Consider the following 9,061-nt stretch of genomic DNA (forward strand, 5'->3'; position numbering starts at 1 on the left):
GGGGGGGGGGTGGAAGGCACCTCTTACCCTGGCAGATCCAGCTGTGCCCAAGGACACCCGTGTGTGTGAGCAGAGCTAAAATGTCTTCTCACCCCGACTTATGTCCTCGCCAGGCTGCACGACAACACACAGAGGCCCTGACTTGGTCCGCGAGTCAACGTCTGCAGGCCGGATGAATTTAGTCCATTTTATGCAACTACTAGCACTATGCTGACACAGAAGCTGGTCATAATATTTATGGCGTTGACTATGCTAGTGCTGGCGCCATCACCAACTTGTCAGCTGGAGAGCCTTTGCTCGTTATCACTTAAGGAGGGCGGATTTTGAGAGGGACGGAGACATCTCAGAGACAGAGAGGGTAAAGCCGTCCACAGTGTGGGTAAGTTGCAGGAGGAGGGTGACTAATAGCCATGAAGATGAGCAGAAAGAGAAGGGTAACTAACTAGTACAACAGAGCCGACAGCTGAAGCTGAGGATGGAAGCCTGTTCCCCGCAGAGGATGCTGAACGCCTGGAGGTTTAAACTGAAAGAGGACTTTCTTCAATAGTGGGAAGGAAGGTTTGGGAAACCTTGTTTGCACTGATGGAAGAGGTACACAGCTGAGAAGCCAGGAGGCCGGTGATGAGGTTTCAATCGCCCAGAGGGGAAAGAAGAGACACAGTTGGGTGCCTGGAGATGTGTGAGGAGGAAAAGCTGAAGCTGCCTGGAAGCCGCCGGGGCAGAACCAGCGATAGGTTGGAAGAGGGAAGGGTGTGGTGCAGTCAGGGCTGACTGGAGTTCCTGGCCCAGGAAACGACTGATGGCTGTGTTTTGGTTGCCAAGACAACAGGCCTAAATGGCAGCCAGAGAGGCCTCAGAGTCTCTCTCTGGGATCCTCCTGCTGTGGGTCATGCTGTACAGACCTGATGTTCTTCCATTAAACGTACAATATGTACTCTTGTTGCGTGAGGTATGTGTATCACCTGAGAGGACTCTCCCTCCCCACTGTATCAGGATGCTGTGGGTTGCAGTCATGCTTCAGAAACACATACTTTTCAGCCTTGTTAGGGGAAATAAACATCTGTGACAACTAATCCAAACCCATTCATAGGAAAGAGAAATAAAAGCATCCTAAGCTGTAGCATTATATGTAACTTCTTTAAACACGGAGAGCGTTACAGCAGAGCTCTACCTTTCCAGCAGAGAATGTACTCCATATCTTCCTCTGGAAACTAAAGATACTACATATAAATCTGAAGTCATATATCTCTTCAAAGCATTAATTTTTAACAAGGCCAAAATTGCTAACAACCGCGGAAAGTACCGATTGATAAATTATGTGCTCGGTACATAGTATACATTGTGAATTTGCACGCATATCAAGTGCAAATAACCAGAAGAGCATAACACTAAGGCTTCAAATTTATACGTGCAAAAGACAGTAAATCCTAACATTAAAGTTCTTCCCAGAAAACATTAACGCCCCACGTCCCATGCAATGGCCGCACAGTCAGGGGAGTGGTCTCAGTACAGAGTTTCGGAAGAGTATAATTTGTATCACCCATGCCACCCACTCACCAGACAGAGCAGACAAGACCGTCTGCATCCTGTGCGACAGAAGTAAGGTGCTGATGCTGCCCAGCTTTTCAAAGTTTTTTTTTTCCTTTTTTTTCATAATTTGACAGGAAGAAATGTACCACCAAAACTGCCACTTTTGAATCACTGAGACAATCTTTCTTCATTGTAAAGATTTCAACATTGAGGAAACGGGACAAAATACAGCTAACTTTGCTCTTCCACCGAAGGAAAAATCAGAGGTATGTGATGTCAACTTGGTAGGCTTTGGTGCCCAGTTATTTGGTCCAACACTAGTCTAGCTGTTGCTGTAAAGGTATTTTTGTAGATATCATTCACAGTATCCATCATTTAACTTTAGGTGAAGGTGAGTACCCTGGATAATCTGAGTTGAAGGTCTTAGGAGCAAAAACTGAGCTTCCAGGAGAAAAAAGAATTCTGCCTGAAAACTGTAACATAGAAATCCTGCCTAGGGCTTCCCTGGTGGCACAAGGGTTAAGAATCCGCCTGCCAATGCAGGGGGCACGGGTTTGAGCCCTGGTCCGGGAAGATCCCACGTGCCGTGGAGCAACTAAGCCCACGTGCCACAACTACTGAGCCTGCGCTCTAGAACCCACGAGCCACAACTACTGAGCCCGTGTGCCACAGCTACTGAAGCCCGCGGGCCTAGAGCCTATGCTCCCCAACATGAGAAGCCACCTCAATGAGTAGCCCGCGCACCGCAACGAAGAGTAGCCCGCGCTCACCGCAACTAGAGTAGCCCGCGCTCACCGCAACTGGAGAAAGCCTGCGCGCAGCAACGAAGACCCACAGCAGCCAAGAACAGAATAAATAAAATAAATTAATTAAAAAAAAAGAAATCCTGCCTAAGTTTCCAGCCTGCTGACTTGCCCTACAGATTCCAGACTCAAGGCTACGACATCGACTCCTGCCTGCTGGCCACCCCTATGAGTTTCAGACTTGCCAGCTCCCACAGTTATGTGAACCAATTACTTAAAATAAATATACTATATGTACATACACACAGGCATAGATGTGTGCATATCTATTGATTCTGTTTCTCTGCAAAACCCTGACTGATACAAGACTCAAAGGGATTTCCCACTTAGAACAAAGTGTTCAGTATTATAATCCATCCTGGTGGTTCAGTGAGTGCTGCTTGATTTTGATTACAATGTAAAAATTAATGTATTCTCTTTTTAAAATTTTTTTATTGGGAGACATATAACATTATGTTAGTTTCAGATGTACAACATAATGATTCAATATACAAATATATTGCAAAATGATCACCATAAGAAGTCTGATTAACATCCATCATCACACATAGCTATAAATTATTTTTTTCTTGGGATGACAACTTTTAAGATCTACTCTCTTAGCAATGTTCAAATGTACAATACACTGTTATTAACTAGAGTTACCATGTTCTACACTACATCCCCACGACTCATTTATTTTATAACTAGAAGTCTGTACCTTTTGACCACTTTCACTCATTTTGTTAAAATAGCTCCACCACTATGGAGTGCAGGACTTTCTTGAAAATTTCCTTCCTGATACTCATTTAAAGACTTCTCCCTCTAAGAGGCTGACTCTAAGAAGAATAATGGGGAACTATATTTGTAAAAGAGGCTCATGAAAAGCTTTCTGGTGGCTGAACATCTGCTCAGCAAGGCTGCTTTGGGGGCTCGCCTTGCTGTATTTATACCGTGAATTCTCTGCGGATGCTAAGTCTTGGGGGATGGAACTGTCCCCTCATTTATGGCCTAAATGCACAAGTCATACGATCAGCTCTAATGAAGCAAACATCCCTGTCAAGTTCAGATCAGTTTCATGGGTTTAATGCCACTCTGACTGCTCCTTCTCTGTCTCCTCTCCTCGCTTGGCCTCCAAAGGCAGCTTACCGTGTGTGCTCTCCAGCCTCGGCTCTTCCCATTTCCTCTGTGCGACATGGAACGCTTATCCCCACAGCCGGATCCAATTACTGTGTGTGCACAGCCCATCCCGGGCCTGTGCTCCCTTCCCGACAGCTAACTCTCTTCACACCCCTTTATTTATTGCCGACTGTAGGGTCTCCCGGGAGTGGGAGGAATGAGGGAAAGGGTCGTAGCACGTCCAGAGGAGAACCGACCAAATTTCTATCTTTTGCAAACTGTTCCATTGCCATGGTTCCATGACCTGTAAGCTGGGAAGAGAACTGATCTATTCTAGAAGGCATTTGGACATCTGCTGTATATAATCTTTTGGATGCGCCCTCTTTTTTTTTTTCGGACCAGTAGGGATGGGAGGAGTTCTCCGGGGCAGCCCCCCAGCCTTGACTGAAAGTTCTCAGTAAGCTCTCCTCATCTTCCGTCTTATCAGTCCTGTCACCAAGGCCAATCTCTCCTTCTCCCTTCCTCACTGCAGCTCTTCTCACCGTGTGCCTGCCTCACGGTGTGCCTGCCTCACGGTGTGCCTGCCTCACCGTGTGCCTGCCCCACCGTGTGCCTGCCTTACCGTGTGCCTGCCCCACGGTGTGCCTGCCTCACGGTGTGCCTGCCTCACGGTGTGCCTGCCTCACCGTGTGCCTGTATAACCCACAGCAAGAATCACCTCCCCCAATATACCCTACCAAATGTAAAATAGGTAGCCAGTGGGAAGCAGCCGCATAGCACAGGGAGGGTGCTTTTCGACCACCTAGAGGGGTGGGATAGGGAGGGTGGGAGGCAGGGAGCCGCAAGAGGGAGGGGATATGGGGATATATGTATACGTATAGTTGATTCACTTTGTGATACAGCAGAAACTGACACACCGTTGTAAAGCAATTGTACTCCAGTAAAGATGTTAAAAAAAAAACAAATTACCTCCCCCAAATGTCACTTTGATCAATCATGTGACATGTTGCCAAGTGTTCCAAATGTTTCTTCTGAAATTAAATTTCAGCCCCCGGATCTCAAGTCCACCAGCCGACTCCCTGCTTTCCCCTCAGTCTCCTCCTTTCTAGCTGTGCCCCCAGTTCACAGGCCCCACCCCTGTGCCCTGCCCCCTCTCTGCTCTCCAGAAGGTGGGGCTAACCCTTCTCTCTTAAGACCCCTCCCCCTACTACGTTCCTGCTCTCCTTTGAATCTCTACTCCGAAGGAATTCCCTTAACATTAAAAAATAACCCCTGATCGTTTTTCACAGGGAAAATTCAAGAGGTGATGGGCTTCTGGATCCCACATCCCAAATAACTAACTCACTGTGGTTTTCCACCATTCCTGATTCAGATCCTGAGGTTGGGGCTCACGTACAGCTCACGTCCAGGAAACCCTGGAGCAAAAAGTAACTACCTGAGTAATAACTTGCTTGATTTCATCTGAAAGCACCCCTATTTGTTCCGTCCTCGGAACAAAGTCGCAAATGAGAAACCTCCCCCGAATTTAACCTTTCCTCTCGGCAAATTCTCTTAGACACGGAAACTAACCTACACAAGTATTATGAGGCATGCCTATCAGAATATATTTCCCATTGTGATTTATGCACATGTTACATACAGTTATGGATGTATTTTTGGAAAATTGTTTTTTTAATATTTAATAGCCATTAAACGGGTAAAATAATACTCTGCTCCTTTATGGAACAGTGAAAAGTCATCCTAGCACTTTTTGCATGTATTTGCAATTGTAATCAGTAATGCAGGCAGAAAGAATGCCAATGGTTTTCAATCATCACTGGTAAAAATGTAAATTCTTTAAAATTAAGACTCTGAAGTTCACCTGCAGTAAGCTACTGCTAACGCAAGCTGGGACTATTTTCTAGGATTCCGAGTGGCTTAACATCATCAAGACATGTCACAAGCTCCATCCAAATTATTCAGTACATACCATGCATTATTCTGAACCTCTCAGCAGATGAAACTAGGAGAGGCAATGAGAGTGTCTGAAGAACAAAAGGAAAAACGAAGCACAGAGACCTCAGGCTAAAAGTATAAAACCCTTGAGAGGGTTTTAAGGACATTTTGGAGGCCTGAAAAATGAGAACAAATCAGCAGACCCATTAACTCAGCAGCGAATTAAAGCACCACTGTTTCCAATTTCAGCCTTGAATATGGAGGGCACCAAATGGACGGCGTTCTGCTTCCCCTCTGTAGAAAAAGAGTGAGGAGTCACCGCTCTGTATTCTTAACTGCCTTTCTTCTTTTCCAGCTAATTTAGTGAAAGAGTGACTATCCATTTCCTAACTCTTCCCCTAAAACATTATTACTAACTTCCCTAGGACTGTGTTAAAGGGACAGCAAGAAAATAAACAATCGGAGATTCAAAACCCAAGTGCTATTCCCCGTTAATTTCAACTTCTCTTCTTCCTTTTAGTAAAATATGAAGTTTACTATCTTCAGATGTACTGTTCTTTACCTTCATACTTGAGACAAGATGGTAAAATACAGCATGTGGTTAATCCACAAACTGAAGAGCCTCTGAATTCAAGAAGTGGGCCATATTCCACGATTACATATATTTTATTGTCTCGCCTCATGGAAATGGGGTTCAATGCAGCTCTTTACAATCCCTGGACGAAGTAAAAGGTCTGGAAGATCTCATATGACCACATGAGAGATATTCCTTGAGAATCCATTGGTATTTATACCAATTTGTTCGTAACACAGTCTCACCTGTTAAGTAGTGCTAGGCCCGCAGGTTAACTGCTTACAACATTTTAAGTCATTATTTGGGACTCTGCTTCCGCATCTAGAAATCAGCGCATCCCAGCTGGTAGGTCTCAGCACACTGCTGTGCTGTGACTTGGTTCCAGGTTTGCTATGAGGTCCTGACACCCCTCAGCCTCAGAGAAGAAAGTGGGGCCCCGTGCAGCCGGAGAGGTCGCAGCTGGCCATCAGCTTCCCCAGAGTCCAAAGTCCCCACTGCTCTGCTGAGAAGCACTGCATGTCCAGGGACATCCATGTTAACAGGCCGCTGCAGAGGGCACCACTGCCCTTCTGGAGAAGCAGCCCATGCAGCTGGGGGAGGCATTTGCATTCCAGACGTGCAAGGTACAGCTGGCTGAAGGTGGGCCTCTGGTAAGTTGGGGAGGGGGAACTGGTGGGCAAAGTTCTTGGTATCAGCTCCCCAAATTCTCTCTTTATGGGTTTCAGAAACTGCTTTCCACTGGGGGCTAATGTGCCCGTTCACTGGCATCCAAGCTACCTGTGGGTTGACTGCTCTGACAATGAACACGCATTTTACCAATTAGGGGCCCCGTCATCATTTTTAATTACTTCATAGAAAAAAAATTCAAAGGGCAGTATCGGAGCATTGCATTTATAGAGCAAAGAAGATGATTAAAGCTGTTGGATTTTTTAAACGTAATTTTTTTTTTTTTTTTTTTCCGTCTTAGTTGTAGCATGCAGGATCTTTTGTTGTGCGGTGTGCGGTCTCTTTGTTGCAGCGCGTGGGCTTCTCTCTAGTTGTGGTGTGCAGGTTTTCTCATTCTAGTTGTGGCTCACGGGCTCCAGAGTGTGTGGGCTCTGTAGTGGTGGCACGCGGGCTCCAGAACGCATGGGCTCTGTAGTTTGCGGCATGCAGCCTCTCTAGTTGAGGTGCGTGGGCTCAGTAGTTGTGGCACACGGGCTTAGTTGCCCCACAGCATGTGGGATCTTAGTTCCCTGACCAGGGATCGAACCTGCTTCCCCTGCATTGAGAGGTAGATTCTTTACCACTGGGCCACCAGGGAAGTCCCTAAAATTTAATCTTTAATTAATCACATTTTACCTTAAAATATTATACTTCTTTTTTTGCGGTACGCGGGCCTCTCACTGTCGCGGCCTCTCCCGCTGCGGAGCACAGGCTCCGGACGTGCAGGCTCAGCGGCCACGGCTCACGGGCCCAGCCGCTCCGCGGCATGTGGGATCCTCCCGGACCGGGGCACGAACCCGTGTCCCCCGCATCAGCAGGCGGACTCTCAACCACTGCGCCACCAGGGAAGCCCCTAAACGTAGTTATAACTGTTGTAAAATTTGGAATAGTGGTGAAACAGCCTGAATATTTCTTAATCGATGCTTGTGTAGTATCTGACAGTGACTAATATGAATTCCAAGAGGAGAATCACTGACATCTTGATCAAGAATTCTATTTAGCTATTTAGGCAAATAGCAAAATATGAAAAGAAGTTATGTTCATGAAAGCAAATTCGGGTTTCTCATTAGAAAATTTCAAAAGATTTCATTTGGAAGTTTCTTAGCTATACGATAGTCCCCAGATGGATGTCCCCAGCTTACTATGTTCTTAAGTTATCTGTTCCTATGTGCACCACATTGAGGTGAAATTGAGAACTGATTTTAGTAACATGCTTGTATCACTATTTCCTGGTTTTTCAATTTTAGGCGTTATCCATTGGCCTTCCAATAAGGAAGATGAGGGTTGGTTGGTTGGTTAGTCTTCATCCACCTATATTTGTCCCATGTTCCTATCCTCAGAATTCTAGCACAATTTTGGTTATATTAAATACCCATTTTAAATCATTATAGCTACAGAGACATTATTAGTATCTGAGTCATGTAATATTCTATGATTACATTTCCTTTTCTGCATTCCTTTTTCTCCTTCCTGTTACATTTCATTGAAATGTTTCATTTCAATGTAACAAATCAGTACTACATTTCACTTTGGTTAGTTGCCTTATATAATTATCCTGAGATTATCCCCAAAGCCTCCCCCAGATTTGTAAATCTCCTCAGTAGGAAGAGATCAGGTGTTTTATCAATTTCATCATCTTCAAGCGGTCTCTCCTGAAGCTCTCTACCTACTCCTGTTGAGATCAGTGGATCACTTGTCCCTCTGCACAGCTGGCTCTTACATTGGTCCCGTCTCTGGGATCTGGGGTCTTTTTGGTTTACCCTGTCATTTATTGGAGCACATCATAGTGTTGTCAAGTTTCATGACCATGTACTGGTACTACCTTTTAATTGGGAACCTCCTATCAATTATTCCTTTGATGGTTTTCTGTCCTCTGTTTTCTACATTCTCTCAAGCTGGTGCTGCTGTGTTTGGACGTTGGACCTCATGAACCAATCCTATAAATTTCTTATTTTTTCTGTATTATTTTCTATTCTTTCTCTTTTACTTCACATTCTGGGAAATTTCCTTAACTTTATCTCCCAACCCTTATAAAGTCTCTTCTGTTTCACAGTTGTAATATCACACCTTATCTATCTGAAGATACAAATGACTTTTTTTAAGATTTTTTCTTCCTGCAAAGGTTCTGTTTTCCTCCAAGTTGCTTTTTTTCTGTTTGCATGTTTTAGTTTCCGTCTCTCATAATAGAGACTTTCCTTAAATGTCTGATGATCCTTGGCTGTCTGCTGGTAATTACTGGTGAGGCCCGAGAAAGTCAACAGGAAGGTTTTGTGTGTGGGGAGGGGTTGATTTGAGATTTATTTTAGGATTGTTCTAGTTAGGCCTCTTCTTTGGGAGCCCCTGATGTCAGTATCCTCGAGTTTTCTTTTTTTTTTTTTTTTTTTTTTTTTTTTGCGGTACGCGGGCCTCTCACTGT

The sequence above is a fragment of the Lipotes vexillifer genome, unplaced genomic scaffold (assembly GCF_000442215.2).
Source record: "Lipotes vexillifer unplaced genomic scaffold, Lipotes_vexillifer_v1.1 scaffold479, whole genome shotgun sequence".
In the NCBI taxonomy this organism is placed as follows: domain Eukaryota; kingdom Metazoa; phylum Chordata; class Mammalia; order Artiodactyla; family Lipotidae; genus Lipotes; species Lipotes vexillifer.